The following is a 17,350-nucleotide window of genomic DNA, read 5'->3' as shown; positions in this document are numbered from 1 at the left end:
ATCAGAAGAACCACAGCACTTCAGTCATGTGACTGAAGTCATCCATTCATGTCAGTGATGTCACTTGGCAGGACTGTCATTGTCGTCTCATTCTAGAAAAGAATCCAGACTCCACATGTGGCTCCCATGATAACTGATGGACCTCTGGTTGGAGGCTGGAAGATGATGTTTGGTCTGGGGGGGTTAAGATTGTGGGGGCTGTCTCAATCGGTCAGTGCGCTCGGCTGTTAACCGAGAGGCTGGTGGTTCGAGCCCACCCAGGGACGATGAACAGGCTCTACTGGTTCTTAGGACTCTGTTGATCAGCTGCTGAGTTGCTACTTGATGTCCACATTGGTCTGTTTCATCCTGAGTAGTTTGATCATAGCAGAGTCGTTGCATCAATGATCTGAATGTGGACGGACAGATTGACCCTCCACAGCAGACGCATGTGACAGATCTCTTGATGAGACACTTTGTGGTAAAGCCAGATTCTGCCAGTCCCACTGACATATTTCAATCACACATGTTCAGAGATGATTTTGTTTTCCTGAATACATTTATTATTTTCTGATCACCTTGTGGATTTTTCATCATTCTCCTCATTACCATACTTTAGGTTGCAGTATGTACACCTTAGTTAGTCTTGGGTTTCAGAAATCATACAGCATACAAATAATAGCAGGTTGAAACATATTTATTTAAAAGAATTTAACATGGTTACACACACACACACACACACACACAGCCTGTCTTTGGTATAAAATGGTCTGTCACGTTCTCTCACATTGCAGAACTTCTCAGGAGGAAACTTATCATGGTGGCACAGTGAAGAAAACTGGACCTGAGCTGCCTGCTGAAATCTTGCAGGTGAAGGACAGAGCTCCACCTCTTTGACAGACACCACCACTGTTGGCTCATGTTGTCAAAAAAAAGTGTCAGTTTTTGACACACACGCATCTAAACACACACACATACACATGCATGTTCTTGCACACAGAGACTTTTCCTCTGTTTTTGTTTTTTCCTTGTTGTGAACCAGTAGTTGGTTTCTGTTGGTTTAATTTGCTTGACTGGTTGTTGTTTGTTTGACCTTGCAAATCCATATTTTGGGTTCTGGCTTGTTCTGCTTATCATTTTGTGTTTGTATTAAAGTTCTGTTGCTGAAAAAGAGACTTTTTTTCCTTTTTGTTGAAGTAAATATATGAGGGTCGAAACTGACCCATAACACCATGGATGTTACAAAAGTTAATAATATTAAAATGAGGAAGATGAGAGTATGATTGTTTTGTCCGGGGGTGGCGGTCCTGGGCGTGCGTGCCTTCGACTCACCCCGGCGGGTGGGCTGGGCCTCTCCGGGGAGTGGGGGGTCCCGGCTGGCTGGCTAGTGGTGCCCTATAGCCTTAAGCCCTCCTGCTCTGGGGGGAGGGGGAGAACAGGGGATGAGTAGAGGGGATGGGGATCGAGGGTTGGGGGGGGGGGGGTAACTCTGTTCGGGGGCGGTGGGCCTGGTCGTTGTGGTGGGCTGTGGCTGCCCCGCCTGGGTGTGGGGTGTGGGTGAGTGTCGGCCTCGCCGCTGGCGGACCCCTTGGGGGGCTCTGGTCGGGTCTTGGGCCGGAGGGGCCCTGTGCCCCTGGGCTCTGCTCATGCTGTGGGGGGGGGAGTGCCCGGCAGGACCGGGGTCATCTCTGCCCCGTCTCTCTGTGGGGGAGAGGGGGGGGGGGGGGGGTGGCCTGGGGCTCCCCGTGTCCTGGGGATTTCTGGGTGCTCTGGTGACCTGGTCCTGACCTACCTGCCATCCTGGACTGGGGGTGCGATGACCTGGCCCCCCACATCAGCTACAGCCAGCTACGCACAGCATCCAAGACAAACCGTAGCACACACACAGACACATACACACGCGTATACACACGCGTATACACACATACACGCATGGAGCGCAAAAGTGACCCATAAACACACACTCAGACATTTATCTTAAAATTATATTAAACCAAATGGTAAGCCTGCACCAGAAATTCTGCAACCATTGTTTTTTTTTTCCTTTTTCTTTTGTTGTTGTTACTTTTTCTTTGTTTGTTTATTTGCTTTTTTGTTTGTTTTTATCTTTGTTTGTTTTTGTGTTTTTGTTGTTGTTGTTGTTGTTTTCTGCTATTGCTGTTGTTTTTTTTGTCTCCCCCCTCCTCCTTGTCTTCACTGTCCTGTCCCTGTTCTCTCTTCCTGTCCACTCCTGAGCCTCAGTCCAGTAGCTTCATCAATGAACCAATACCATTCCTAATAAAATTAAACATAAATGGCGATAGGAGGAGTTTATCAGATTCCTCCTATGCAGAGTAAAACTGCTTCAGTACAACAATGCACCAGGAACACTGATGCTGCTTGCCTCAGCTACTGAACAGGACAGGTAAAAAATAAATAAATAAATAAATAGTATTAAAATGAATAATAAATAAAACCAATCCATGTCAGAGATGTGTTCTAACACCCCTCAGTAATGGTCAGAAAACACAACAACCTTTTGTTTATTTCTATGATTTTCTTGAGGTTCATTTTACCATTTTTTTAATTGAAATCGAGGGTTTACTGATGAAAAAAAGGTCCAGAGGCCCACAACAAAATATTCAAATCAATATTTCCATGGATAAGGAAGCCTAACAAGGAAACCAAGAGATGGGAAACAACTTGGATCATAGAAAATTGTTTTTAGTTTATTTTACAGCTGATTGAAGACGTGGGTCAAAACCGACCTGTTAACATAAGAGATGGGAACAGAAAGCTAACACAAGAGGAAGGTTGAAGCTATGAAAAAGGAGTTTGATAAAAATCTTGAACTGACAGTAGAAATATCCTTTTGTATGTTTACCTTTGTTGACAGAAGTCACTTTAGCTTGGCAGTGAAAAGAATCTCTGCTAGCTTGACAAATAAGTGGCACAAACTGGGTTCAAGCTGGACTTTGGACACTGGTATCTGCAACAACTCCCATCAACTCCTAATCTAGCATCTCTGCTGTGGCTTAAACTATTTTACAGAACATTTGACAGACCTGTGGAGCAGTGAGGACAGACATGAGTTGATCCACATGATCCACTGAAGCGCCATTTTACCCTGCCACTGAGGTCACCAACATGAGCTGGAGTTGGGACTCTTGAACTGAACCTGGTATCACAGCGACACCTACTGCTGCAAAATGGAACAGCAACATTGAACCGAAGTACAGGATTGGAGGGAGACTGATGGTCGCTGTTTGGGTTTTTGAAGAACAAGGGGGGCGTTGATTCAGATGTTTGAAAATGCTTGATGATTTGAAGATGAGAAAGGAAGTGAGAGACCGAAGTGAAAGGTAGGAAAGGTTGTTCCAATCTGATGGAGCTTTGAATACAACCGGTCAAAGCAGAAGGCCGTCCCCACTGATCCTGGATCTGCTCGACATTACTGTTTGTTAAAAGGAAGGTTTTCATCACCGCTGTTGCAGGATGTGCTTGCTGATGGAGAATTGTTGGGTGTAGATTCATTGAAGGAGTTTGGTGCTGGACCTGCTCTACTAGTGAAGAGTCATGAGAGAACTTTTGTTGTGATTTGGTTCCATACAAATAAAAATGACTTGACTTGATTTGGTGCCTCATGAGGAGAAAATTTGGGCACAAAAGTTGGACAAGAGTGTTTGTGGAGGGGTGATTTTTTTTTTTTTTGCAGTGTTGTAAGTCACTGTAACTGCAGCTGAATGATTGAACTTTCTCCAAATATCCTCAAGATGGTTTCCAAATGATAAAATTGACTTTAGGAAAATATGAATGTGCAATGACCAGTTTCTTTGCTGATTCTAGGAAGATATAGAAACAAATGATCTCTACACTCTAGGTTGCATTGTGAGCTGAAAGGAATTGAAAGTTGCTTCAAGTATGAAGGGAAATTCAAGTAGACACATTTGAAAATCAATACTGACCAATGGAGTTGCCTTTGGGACTCCTACATTAAATAATGATGGGTTCAATCCAAGCACCTGAGCACAAATCTACAAAGACTATTATATCAGACATTGAGAGGACAAAGATTGATGTCTGAATGTGTTAGGACCGGCTCAGAGGTGCAGCAAAACCTGGTAGCAGCAAATCACCATTTATGAAAGTAAATAATCAACCATGTGAGGTGTGGAAGTCAGTGTCAGCAGTGGAGGTGAGTGTGTGATGTGATGTCAATGTGTGCTGCATGTTGTTGGTGGAAAACAAGGAAAAACAAAAGGACAACAACAGCACGCCGGCTGAGCGCAGAAGGGAGACAAATGTCTGGGAAGGCGGGGTTAAACAGGCCTAACTGGGAACACTGGCCCGGTGCTCCCAGTCAGCCTGATGACCAGGCTGCTCCACACCTGCAAAGACACAAACACACCCACCAACAGGACCCTGCACACACAACGCTGCATAGGACTCCAGGCCTGGGGCCGTCACCAGTGTTCCCATAGAAACCACCAGTGTCGTCCAGTATTGGGAACATGAACTGTGTTATAATACTTTTCCAGACTTCTCATGGAAAAAGTCAACAGAAGGACAAAAGTCATTTTAGCCAACCAGATATTTGCTTGGACACTGAGTTCATGTGAAATTTAAATGACAGCTGAGAATCACGCCAGAGGCCTGGATATTCCAAGTCTTCAACTTTTGCTTTTGTTGTTCCATCAAGAAAGCCAATGAGCCAGTTAGTTGACAACCAAGAATCAGGTCAAACGGAAAACAACATACGATATGAGGTTTTTCTTGTTTCTTGATGGGCAGCCAAAAATATTTTCAGCATTGGATCATTAAAGTCTGTTTCATTTCTGATGTCGTGTTCAAAAATAATTGCTCACCTAAGAGGATTCTCAAAAGTCAGACTTTCTCAGTGATATTCTCTTCTCAGGCTTTCAAATCTTTTACATTTCCATTTTCCACAAGTGAGTAGAAAGTTGTTACTCTCTTTGAATCCAGGATTTAAATCTAGGGTTCATTTCATGAGGCTTGAACCCAGGATTAAAAGCACATCATTAAATGACTTGTAGTGATATTCTCCTGTTAACATTCCAAATTAGTCATTGAGATTTGGACTTTACGGAAAATTTTTTTCCAGATTTTGATGGGCCAGTACAGCAGGAACTGGGAATCATTCATGTAGTGGTGTAAATTTGAGCCTGGGTTTCTTCCCTTGCAAGATAAATCTGGAAAGCATTTTGTTCAATTCAGAAACGGTTTTGAAGGCAATTTCTCCAGTTGGTCCTGGAAATAGAAAGAGATCTTGTGGTAGGACATTTATTTTTACTCTATCGATCCTGTGACTCAGACTCAGAAAGGAAATGGAGTTCCATCTTCTTCTATCATCTTCAAGGAGTTCTGGCCCCAATCCAGGTGGAGGGTTTCCTCCATGTGTTCTGGAGGTGAGTGATTAAAGGTCAGAACCTGTGTTTTAGAATGGAGAATTTATATCCAGCAGAGCTTCCCAGTATTTCAGAGTTTTATTAATGCAGGTCCTGTGTTAGGGGGCTCACTTCAATATGTTAAAACATCATCAGCGTCCAGCGCCACCTTGTGTTCTTCTCCATTTATGTAGACACCTTTTAATATTTGTGGTCTCTCTCAACCACTGTACGAGGGGCTCGATACAAAGAGTTGGAAGCAGCAGGAACTGGGGGGTCATGTCTCATGGTCTCTCTTATTTTGATATCCCATTTGTGTCCTGTTCTTCCTGTTTTAGTTTGATGTCGAACCTCCCCTCTCATTTTCAGGTTACTTCACTTGCCCTTGTCTTCTGTTTGCCTGAGTCTCTCGGTGCATCCGAATAGACGTCAGGACTCTGAGAGGGAACGACCTCAGCAGAGACTCCTCTATTTAGAGGAAAGGAGAGCTCAGAGAACCCTTTTTTGACATCATTCAACATCCTCAGGGACGATTGTTTACAAAGTTCGATTCAATATACGACACATAAAATCACACCACATGAAGCAGGCTAATGAATAATAAATCAAATATAAAAATGCTTTATTTTAAGATATAAAATATCTTGTGAATATCTGGAGCTTAATTCCAGCAGCAGACCTCCTCAGGTGATGGAATTTATATTTGACATGTTTACCATTAAATGAGACACATTTGCAGTCCATTGAAATCTACTTGTGTTCATGGTGAGTTGATTTCAAAACATGAGCTGACAGAATCTACGTTTTGGGAGGAACCACCATATCCAGGGGTCTGGACCTTTTTGTAGTCAGAGCCATCAAAGTAGCAGACTAAGCTAGCAGACATTAGCATTGAGAAGAAACTGATACCTGGAGCCTAATTTTGGGTCTGGTCAAGTGATAACAAAATAATATGACATCATTGTCAGACTGACGCCTGCTCAATACTGACCAAACACCGCCCTATTGCATTGTGGGAAATTTAGGCTTGGTTTGTTTCCATCAGTACACGCAAGAAATTTGTCTCATGCTGCCGTGACCTGGAGCCAAACCGGGGTTGCTGCAGCCACAACACAGAGTACTAACCACTATGGGATCACGGCCTCCTCAACACCAGATTGAGCTTCCATGTCTTTGAGATCAAAGAAAGAATTCTAAAATCAAACACAAAACTCTTAGATCAAAGGTTGAAGTTCCCCAAGGTTCAATTTTAGCTCAGACACTCTTCAAGGTGGAACCAGCAGAGGAGCTCAGTAGAGACAACTGGACAGCAGCAGGACAGAACAGAGGCTCTCCACAATAGCAGGAGACAGGAAACAGGTTTGGACCATCTGGGCTTCTGTCCACTTTGATGGTTTTTAAAACATTGAAGGAAAATGTAAAAATCAACATTGCGTTTAAATCATGATTTCTAGTTGAGTGTGTTTTCTCATCTGTTCCAGAAGCTTCTTCTAGAGTTAACCCTGAATGAGTGGAGGGACCTTTTTGAACATCAGGACTGGTTTTTGATGGCCTGATGGTGCATCGGGGTCATCATGGTCCTCCACCATCTGCAGGGGTTCCAGGACTGTTGTGGTGTTTGTGGGAACTGCAGGGAGAAGCCCTCAGACCTGGAGAGGAAGTCCTGGACACCAGCAGACCTCTCAACACCTGCAGCATTTTTTCAGCTCCACCAAACCCAACATTCACTGCCTCCTCATCATCTGGGCATCAAAAGCAGCTCAGACCTGCTACAGCTCAGCAGACCTCAGCCATTTTTAGGATGTCTCAATGATTCTCCTTCACATGATTTTCATTCAGAAACAATAGAATTGTCAAATACCACAACAGTTTTCATCTTGCTGGTAAACAACACACACACACACAAATAGTTTGTGTTTGTGAGAAGATTAAAAAAATCTACTGTGCTTTGATGAAGATTAATTGTTGAATATCAATCCTCTACTCATGCTCATGGGAGTGTAGTTGTTGTGGCTGAGTGGTTAAGGCGATGGACTAAAAATCCATTGGGGTCTCCCCATGCAGGTTTGAGTCCTGCCAACAACGTTAAACTGCTGCTCCAGAGGAGACAACATCTGCTCCTACTGTAGGTCCATGTGTCAAAGGTTTTCTTTCAAGGGCTGTAGCAGCTGATGATGAGGGAGAGAGAGAGGATTGGTAGCATGTTGTCTTGTCTCAACCATTCTGGTGTTGACCAAAATCTTTGTTGATACTCCAGTGGTGGTGAAGGTGATGGAAATGTTCCAAGTGGGACGGTTCCATGTTCAACCAGTTTCATCTGGAACTGAGGTGGAGCTTAGGGTTAAGTAGGAATTGGTTTGGTTTAGTCCCTGGGAATGTAAGTTGGTGTGTGTGTGTGTGTGTGTGTGTGTGTGTGTGTGTGTGTGTGTGTGTGTGTGTGTGTGTGTGTTTACATGCAGACTTTCCCTTGTGACAGCTGATTCGGTTTGGAATCCATCTTAGTCAGGACATTTTGAGAAAATTCTATCATGTCGTTGTAGTTATTTTGATTTACAACACTGGAAAAAAAAATCACCTCCCTTCCAAAAACCCTCCTCTTCAACTTTGTACCCAAGTTGTCTCCTCATCAGGCACCACAGGATCCAGTAGGTTCAGTTAAAACAAGTCATTAGAGATTTAAAAAATGTCCATCAAACACAAAATAAGGCTTCAAATAGGTTTTCAATTTTATTTCATGTTGACACATTTTGTCCATTTAACATCAGGACTGCTCCTGGATCGTCTCCATGACCTCATCCCAGCACCAGAGTACCGCCCAAGTTCATCAAGGACAGCAAACATGAGCAGGTCTAGATTCACCTCCATCTTTGGAGGTTGTTGAATTTCCTCTTGAGGACCGTCAGGCTGTTTCCTTACTTTGCTGTGACACAACAGCAGACAGCAACAAGGACTGCTGCAGTGCACTTGGTAATTGGATGCACTGAAGTCATCCATTCATGTCAGTGATGTCACTTGGCAGGACTGTCATTGCCGTCACATTCTAGAAAAGAATCCAGACTCCACACGTGGCTCCCATGATAACTGATGGACCTCTGGTTGGAGGCTGGACGATGATGTTTGGTCTGGGGGGGTTAAGATGGTGGGGGCTGTTTCAGTTCTAGTGCTGAAGGCTTTCACCATGACAGTCAGACTCTCATCTGTCCTTCATGTTCCCTCAAATGTGCCGTGTGGACCTCACACTCTGAAATTTAGCCTGAAAACTCTTCATGAAAAGCAGGAGACTCAGAGTCTTTGTGGCTCAATCGGTCAGCGCGCTTGGCTGTGAACAGAGAGGCTGGTGGTTCGAGCCCACCCAGGGATGATGAACAGGCTCTACTGGTGCTTAGGACTCAGTTGATCAGCTGCTGAGTTGCTACTTGATGTCAACATTGGTCTGTTTCATCCTGAGTAGTTTGATCATAGCAGAGATGTTGTATCATTGATCTGAATGTGGACGGACAGATTGACCCTCCACAGCAGACGCATGTGACAGACCTCTTGATGAGACACTTTGTGGTAAAGCCAGATTCTGCCAGTCCCACTGACATATTTCAGTCACACATGTTCAGAGATGATTTTTTTTCCTGAATACATTTATTATTTTCTGATCACCTTGTGGATTTTTCATCATTCTCCTCATTACCATACTTTAGGTTGCAGTATGTACACCTGAGTTAGTCTTGGGTTTCATAAATCACACAGCATACAAATAATAGCAGGTTGAAATATATTTATTGAAAAGAATTTAACATGGTTACACACACACACACACACACACACACACACACACACACACACACACAGCCTGTCTTTGGTATAAAATGGTCTGTCACATTCTCTCACATTGCACAACAACAAAACAAACAAAGACGGCCATGTCCAGTGTGGTCCTGGATATGACGACTGGACTGCAGGGTCCCAGTATCACTGTGACAATTCTTTTACCAGCTATGACCTTGGACAAGAACTTCTCAGGAGGAAACTTATCATGGTGGCACAGTGAAGAAAACTAGACCTGAGCTGCCTGCTGAAATCTTGCAGGTGAAGGACAGAGCTCCACCTCTTTGACAGACACCACCACTGTTGGCTCAAGTTGTCAAAAAAAAAAAGTGTCAGTTTTTGACACACGCATCGAAACACACATCCATACACATGCATGTTCTTGCACACAAAGACTTTTCCTCTGTTTTTGTTTTTTACTGGTTTTGGAACCAGTAGTTGGTTTCTGTTGGTTTGATTTGCTTGACTGGTTGTTGTTTGTTTGACCTTGCAAATCAATATTTTGGGTTCTGGCTTGTTCTACTTTTCATTTTGTGTTTCTTTCATGTGAAAGTGGCATAATTAAGACAAAAGACACTGTTAGAACAGAAAGATCCAGAAAACCCACCAACCAGAGGTGTGTCTGGTACAGATGTGGAATTATTGGCTCTCACAATGTTGAGGCAACTGGGAAGAAGACAAACAAAAAAGGCTTGTGTGATTCAGACATTCATCAAAAATGGTCCTGTAGAACTGTTCAATGTGTCATGACTTCAGAAGCTCAAATCCTCTCTAAGTTCTAGTGAGAGTGGAAGAGATTATAAAATGAGAGAAGCAGGGCCCTCACTCAGAGCTGAAACAGCTCAGTTGGGAGAGCGTTAGACTGAAGATCTAAAGGTCCCTGGTCCGATCCCAGGTTTCAGCAGAGGAACAGCATTGACTTTACTTTCCAGTGGAGGAACTGCAGACATGAAGGAAACAAACATCTTGTCCTGTGCATTCTTATGACATTCAAGACATTTTTGGAGCCTCTTGTTGGATTTTGCCACAGAGAATCAGAGCCAATCAAAAGCATGGTGGACTTTAACATGGAGGATTGAACAAGTCAAGAAAGCAGCAGTTTGACCTTCACAGGTGTTTCTTTTCCTGTCTAAATGCTGTAGAAAGAGCCTGAGTAGCTCAGACGGTAGAGCATCAGACTTTTAATCTGAGGGTCCAGGGTTCAAGTCCCTGTTCAGGTGCTGTGGATGTTCCAGTGTTTGACAACATGGTACTGGATGAAGTTCAGTGTTGAACAAACTGTCATCATCAGAAGTAGAAGTGTTCTTGTCTTGAGACTGTCACTAGAAAACTGACCAATAATAATTTCATGTGGCATGCAATTAACAAAAGACCACAAAAAACACTGGTCAAGTTAATTTTATTTATTTTGCACCAAATCACAACAAAAGTTATCTCATGACACTTTACAGGTAGAGCAGGTCCAGTACCAAACTCCTTCAGTGAATCTACACCCAACAATTCTCCATCAGCAAGCACATCCTGCAACAGTGGTGACAAAACCTTTAAACAGGCAGGAACATCAAGCATCAAGATGATACCTTCCAGGGTACCGATCTCATGAGATAAACTTGTAAAGTGTCATGAGATAACTTCTGGTGTGATTTGGCACTTTATAAATAAAATTGACTTGACTTGACTTGGAAGTTAGAATTAAATTTAAAGTAGAACAATCTTCCCTCTTCAATCCTGTCACTCAGTGATGTAAACTGTTTCAAACAAATTCTACTGTTCAACAGTTCAAGTGTTTCTAATGAAGCTGAATGTGCTCTGTTCTACTTTCCTCAATTGTGTTTCTTTCATGTCTTGAGATCAAAGACAGAATTCTCGTTACTGTCAAAGCCCTGATGACATCATCAGGAATTTTCACTTTGATCTGGAGAATCTTGCTTTAATCTGAATTTGATCTGACGAATGTCTCAGTTTAGTCTCAGTTTGATCTGATCCCCATTCTAATTCTTCCTTTCCCTCTTTAGGAGTCATGGAGAATAGTAGTGTATATAATAATGTATATACAACCTTGTAGTATCTTTCCAAAGCTTTTAGTATTTCATCTTGTTTCTACTTGTAGTTTTAGTGTCTGGATCTTTTCTTTTTATATCCTGCTGTCTGCTCTTTGCTTTTGGAGCTTCCTTCAACAACTACCAAGCCTCCTGGGTACTGTAGGAAACATGGTCAAGTTCTTCTTACTTTTGCAGTCACGTCCTGCTCACATTGGTCTGTCTTCATTTTGACTCCTCCCACTGCCACAATGACCAGCCTTTATACACTTGGTGACTGGGGCCCTGGTTGCTGCAGGCCTCACCACCAGCCTGTGGTTGTGAGCAGGACAGAACAGAACTGACAGTATCTCACATGCAGGACCTGGGTCAGCGCGTGGTGCCAGCTGGGGCACCGCTTTAACCTGGACCCCCTGGAAGATCTTTTCCAGGAAGTCGCCTTTTTGGTTCCATCAAGGCCTGTGAGGATGGTGAAGAGTGATCCAGATCAACTTCATGGCTGCTAACAGCCTCAGACACTTGATTTCCATCAATCTGGAGCCAAGAAGGCCCTCACCTGTGGTTCTCCTCCAGGAGGGTCCAGGTTCTGCCATTGTGGCTCCTTGTGCCACTGCCAGAGAGCCTCAGCTGCACACTTCAACATTTCAACAGGAGATTTAAATTCCTTCAAATGTCCTGACATCTTATTCCAATGGTTCTGTTCCATATTTATATTTTAAAATCAATCACACAATGAAAGCTGCCACAGCTGGTTTAAGAGAGAGAACACGCTAAGAGATTTGAAACCAGTAAAATATGCTTTTCTGTGTGCAAACTAGTGAGGGGCATGGAAGGATATTTTAGCACCAATACAGAACCCAAACCCAAAGTCATGTGATGAGATGGCGACTCTGATCATGAAGTTTATGGACAAAATGTGAACTGATGTTCTCTTGCAAGTGAGACAGTCAAATTCTTGAAGTTCTTATCACAGTCCTTGAAAAATGTATGTTTAGCTTTGAATCTCATTGTCCAGATATGAATAAGTGGTCCTATTTTTCGGAAGCACCGAGGAAAGCGGACCATGAAGTGGTGTTTTGGGATCAAGGTTTTTGATGAGTAAAGTTATTTGAAGAGTTGGTGATGTTCGATAATAAGATGCTTTAGATACACAGTCATCCCTTCAGTGATCGAGTATGAAAACACAACGTCAATAATGTTCAGCAACAAAAGCATCAAATGCCAGTGCAAATCATCCTCTGGTACCAGGTCACCAAATATTAAGGGTATGTTTGTGATCAAACACAGAGTTTGGGATGTGTTTAACCCGAGTCCATGTCCCACACAGTCAAGCTTAACATTGGTTGGCTTGTTTTTCTTTTCCAAATAGCCATACTTGAAAGCATAGATCCTCTTCAACAGGCTTTCTTTAGTGATGAAATGTTTCATCAGGTATTCAGAAAGTAACCTGGCCTCATATTGACCAACCCCCTCCAAAATGTCATGCATGATGTCAACGGCATAATTTTCTGAAATACTGCAAAGTGTTCAGAATGCTGTTCCGCTTAATGCCAAATAAGGAGGTTATTGTTGGATCATTTTCCAGAGCAGTAAAATGTTGGTCATTCAAAACTGCAGATCTTAAAGTCAAACACGGGTCATCTTCTGAGAAAACTGACTTTTGACAAATCCACAGAAATGATTTGCACTAAATGACTCCATGAATCCAAGAATGCTGTGCATACCCACGTTATCACCAGTCATTTGTGCAAGAGTGCCACGAACACAGACTTCAGAAAATGGAACAGCAACTCCAGCTGTTTCTAATATTTTCAGGTCTCTTACTAAGGGTTTCAATATTTCATCAACACCATATTTCTTAGCATCTTGTGCATGGAACAATGATACCAGATGAATGTTCATCAAGGCTGAATTCACCCTGGGTGGAAGATTCCTTAAAATGAAGTAAAGACAGACAACTTTATGGATACCTTTTTTTGAACCTGGCGGATTTGCGCACTCCAATTCATCAAAGTACAACTGGAGAGCAAACTTTTCACTTGAAAACAGGGGATGATTTGTGAAGTAGCTTCCATCACACAAGTCCTCATATTTGTCACAGCTAGTAGATTTTTGCATCAATTCACAAATACTTTCATTTGTGAAAATGAACTGCAGTGTTTTAACTATTGAATACAGATCAATTTGTCAATGATTGGAACTTGCTCCTAGTTTCCAGTTTTGGTGTTTCGTCTGGTATCAAATCTTACACCTAGGCGCTTTTCAACTGCTTGCATGATATCCCATTTTTCTGTGAAATATTTTTCCAACTTGCTATTTGAATTTAAATGGCTGAGAGGATTGTCTGTGTGTTTAAACAACTCTTCAGTGGCCGATCTGGCGGGATTGGTGGCTGGTATTAAGTTCAGCACTTGTTCCTGTATATTAGTTTGCAAGTCTCCAATAAATTCCGCCAAGTTCTCAATGGTAGAAAGTACGACAGTATTTGGTACACCACTTCCTGAAAGTTTGGCAATAATTTTGATGCACACATGTCCTTGCTGCTTAGTGGCACTGAAGAGCCTTCTTCAATATTTTGGTGTTGTGATGAAGCAGAGGGGGTTTCATCATTGAAGCACTTCAAATTATCGTGCTCTTCAGTGTCATGGCTGACAGGGGTCTGATCTGTCAGACATGGACTGTCAAATGGTGCATGTATCTGAATGAGGTGCCTTCTAAATCCAGAATAACTTGAGAACTGCAAGCAGCATCCTATTTGACCACATTTTCATCTTAAATTTTTCCCTGGATACATTCCATGAATTAGTTTGAGGTGCCTGAACAAGAGCAGAGCCGGACCAAAGGATGACGCACAGAGGAAACATCTCAGCATTTTAGCGACTGCTTGTTCAACAACTTTGCTCTTAACTCTTTGACTCTTGGAGTTTCTTCTGTTGTGTCAATGTCAATGTTGTACAGTGTAGTCTGCAAAAATGTGAACAGGCTGGAGAGAGCATCATCATATTTCAGACTGAAAACAAAATGAGACTTGAACGGCTCATCAAATGCACCCAAAGATGTACTTGACTGACATGGAAGAAGCTTTCCATCCAAGACTATGTAGAAGCTGAAAACCTGTGCTCGTGAGGTTCCTCTGGCCAAAAGATATGGCTGGGGGTTTCGCTCTGTGGTAAGGTGGCCCTCCAAGCTCCGGCACGCCTGAAACACAATGAGAAGCACTGTCACATAAGCAGTTAACTAGAAAAAAATGTTACAAAATACTGGAAAAGATCACGTGGCTTTTACAAACCTTCTGAAATAGAACTAAATGATCTGCAGCCTCTGCAACACTGATCTTTTTTGGCCGCTTACGTCCAGCTGGTTGAGGTGTAAGCAGATGCAGCAAGACAAGAAGGGAGGCCATGTCACTGTCCCACTCTGCAGACAAAAATCAACATATATTTTACCTAAGAATATCTTTCTCTACATTTTAAAAGAAAAACAGGCGGCAGTAATAATCAGATATACTCCCATTTGCTTAAAAATGTATGCTAACTTATGATATCGCAAACAAACCCTTAACAACATACGACCTGGCTCATCATCAGCAGTGTCAGACTCTTCATTTAGGGCAGAGTTGAGGTGTTTTTTCAGAAGAGGTGTCTGTCTCAGGCTCCTGGCCTCTCGGATGATCTTGTCTTTAAAGCAGGTGGTCCACTTTTCCAGGAACCTGGATGAAATCTCTCATCCAAACATCAGCAAGAAATCCTGCAAAATCTAATGTAAAGCGGAGGGAACAACCATTACAATCATATCAATTGAATCAAATTTATTTTAAGAAATATTATTCAAATCGTATTTGTTTCCTACCAGTCCTTTAGTGTCCAAGAAACGAGGGAACATTTGGAGAATGTCTGCTGACTGCTGTGGATCATGGATCATCTGTTGGCGATAGAGGAATGTTTCTCTCATCTTCTGGAAGACTAAGTCACAGTCAGTTGTGTGGTGAAGATGAGACATTGCTTCCGTGCAGCCATCTCCTGATTGCTGGTCATCAATGGGACCAACTGTCCTTGACGATGTGGGACCTCCTTTACGCATCACTTTGTTGTGGGAAGTTGATGCAGTTTTCGACTGACGTTGAACTGTCTTCACCCTCCACTCAAGAAAACCTGTGTTGCTCTGGATGTCATAGAAATGTTCCTGAAATAATATCTGGTTAGAGTTCAGACATTTTAAAGTTTCAAAGGAAAGCAAATGGTAAAATTCTGAAAAAGATCAGGATTTCACACTGTATTTACAATGCAAACTCACATATCCCTTTTTTGAGTATGGATCCTTCAAAGATGGGAAGAGTGACACAATTCCAAGAGCATGAAACTCCTTGGTTATTTTGGCTACTGCTCTCCTAAAATACATAAATATTGTTTGTGAAAAGATTCTTTCTTTCACTGAAAAAAAGAACATTTAGGTACCAGCATCAAGCTTCTTACCCTTCCTTTTCACGCATGTGAGCCACAATGATGTTCACCATTAATGGGCGAGTTGAATCTTTCAAACTCCCCGTGTCTTCATACTCCTTAATCACGGTCATCCCTGCTGGCTTTGAGCTCGGAATCTGCTCCACCACCTAATTGGAATAGCTTTTTAAAAAGATCATAAGAATTAGCGACCAAAAGTACTGATCATCCTTCAGGAAACATCAATCTGTCACAAAAAAATATCATTTAGGATGAGGCTTTCAAGATCTGTAGCCCCTGAGTTTAATCTGCATCCTAAGTTACGCTAACCAACTAGCAAACTGTCAAGTATGTAAATCACAACACTTACACTTCTTGCACGGGTGCTGTCCATATCAGGGTGAGCAAGTTGATATCCAGCATCACTTGTGTCGCTTCTTGGGCTGCTTAAGCTTGTGATGGACAGTGTATCTGTTAGACTGGAGGAGGAGGATCCTTCACCTGGCTGCAGAAGTGCCAAATCTGAGGATAAAAACCCATCAGTGTATAAGGCATAAACCTGATCACCAAAATCAACATTACTACTTGCTATCAACAGAGAATAGTTACTTAGTATTTCATTCTGTACGTGATAACATTCCCTACCACATGGTTTGAGTGTTATATACTCGGCCAGGTCTGCACTGTCAGTGTTGTCCTTGAAAAGGTCTGGTGGTTGGAGGTCTGAAAAGCAGACATTTGGTTGTGCTTTTTTTAAATATCCAATTATTTTGATTAAAAAAATTAAACACTGACACATTTCTTTCAAAGGGAACATTTTTCTCAAGAATATCATCACTTCATAATGATAAAACAGAAACGGACACCACTTTACCATCATCAGTGCAGATGACGAAGCAGACATCTTTAACAGTCGCAAGCTCCAGAGAGACGTCCTCATCCACCTCTATTCCCTGGTCATCTGTGGTTTTCAGCATTGTCTCTTCTGGTATGAGAAATTTCTGATGAACTGAAGCATGACAAGCAACACTCCATTAACACATTGTCATTAAAGCCCCATGAATTACTCAATTCAAAATGAACCTAACTTACCCAAACCGATGAAATCGGAGAAGCTGATTTCATCCAGTTTAACACATTTCCTTGTCCCTTTGTATTTCACCTTTATCAACATCTTGAGCACTTAAGGGGAAAAGGAGTTTTAATATAGACATTAATAGCAAAGAAAGGATTGTAACTGTAACAGTCTGTCTGTGTTGGGGCTGTTACGGTATATAATGCATTATTTTAATCATTTTTAAAGTAAAGGAGGCCCAGTGTGGTGTAGGCAAAAATTATATTTTGAGAGGGCCAATAAAAAATTGGGTGGGCTATCTTTTCCCATTTAAAAACATTTGCCAGTAGAAAAAAAGACACTGGCAGACTGAAGAACAGCAACATTTTGTGTAAAAAATCTGCTTTTGCTCAGCATAGCCAATTTCCAGAGCTAGTAATCCAATGTCTGCACACAACAGCACTCTAAACCATGAACTCTTATCACTGGTGTTCTCCATTAGCTTAGTCTGCATTTAATCACATTATTTAGCACGACTAGCCGACCGTGTTTTCACCATTTGATTCACAATTACAGTACGTCACGGTCGCGTTGCTTGTCAAAGCTTTTCGTGGTAAATGTGAAGCGTTAATGTTA

General features: G+C 42.2%; 3 non-coding genes across 3 annotated transcripts; all 3 read left to right on the top strand.

Annotated features, from left to right (window-relative positions):
• The first annotated feature begins 7,366 nt into the window (after positions 1 to 7,366).
• Positions 7,367 to 7,448, top strand: trnaf-aaa (transfer RNA phenylalanine (anticodon AAA)). Its single transcript has one exon. It is a non-coding gene; the product is annotated as a tRNA-Phe (tRNA).
• A 2,565-nt stretch (positions 7,449 to 10,013) lies between these two features.
• Positions 10,014 to 10,086, top strand: trnaf-gaa (transfer RNA phenylalanine (anticodon GAA)). Its single transcript has one exon. It is a non-coding gene; the product is annotated as a tRNA-Phe (tRNA).
• Positions 10,087 to 10,329: 243 nt separating this feature from the next.
• trnak-uuu (transfer RNA lysine (anticodon UUU)) lies at positions 10,330 to 10,402 on the top strand. The gene has a single exon. It is a non-coding gene; the product is annotated as a tRNA-Lys (tRNA).
• Positions 10,403 to 17,350: the final 6,948 nt, after the last annotated feature.

This window comes from Aulostomus chinensis, chromosome 4, assembly GCF_037954235.1.
Source record: "Aulostomus chinensis isolate RoL2024-O1b breed Wild chromosome 4, RoL_Achi_v1.0, whole genome shotgun sequence".
NCBI lineage: Eukaryota > Metazoa > Chordata > Actinopteri > Syngnathiformes > Aulostomidae > Aulostomus > Aulostomus chinensis.
This window is presented reverse-complemented; position numbering and strand designations above follow the sequence as displayed.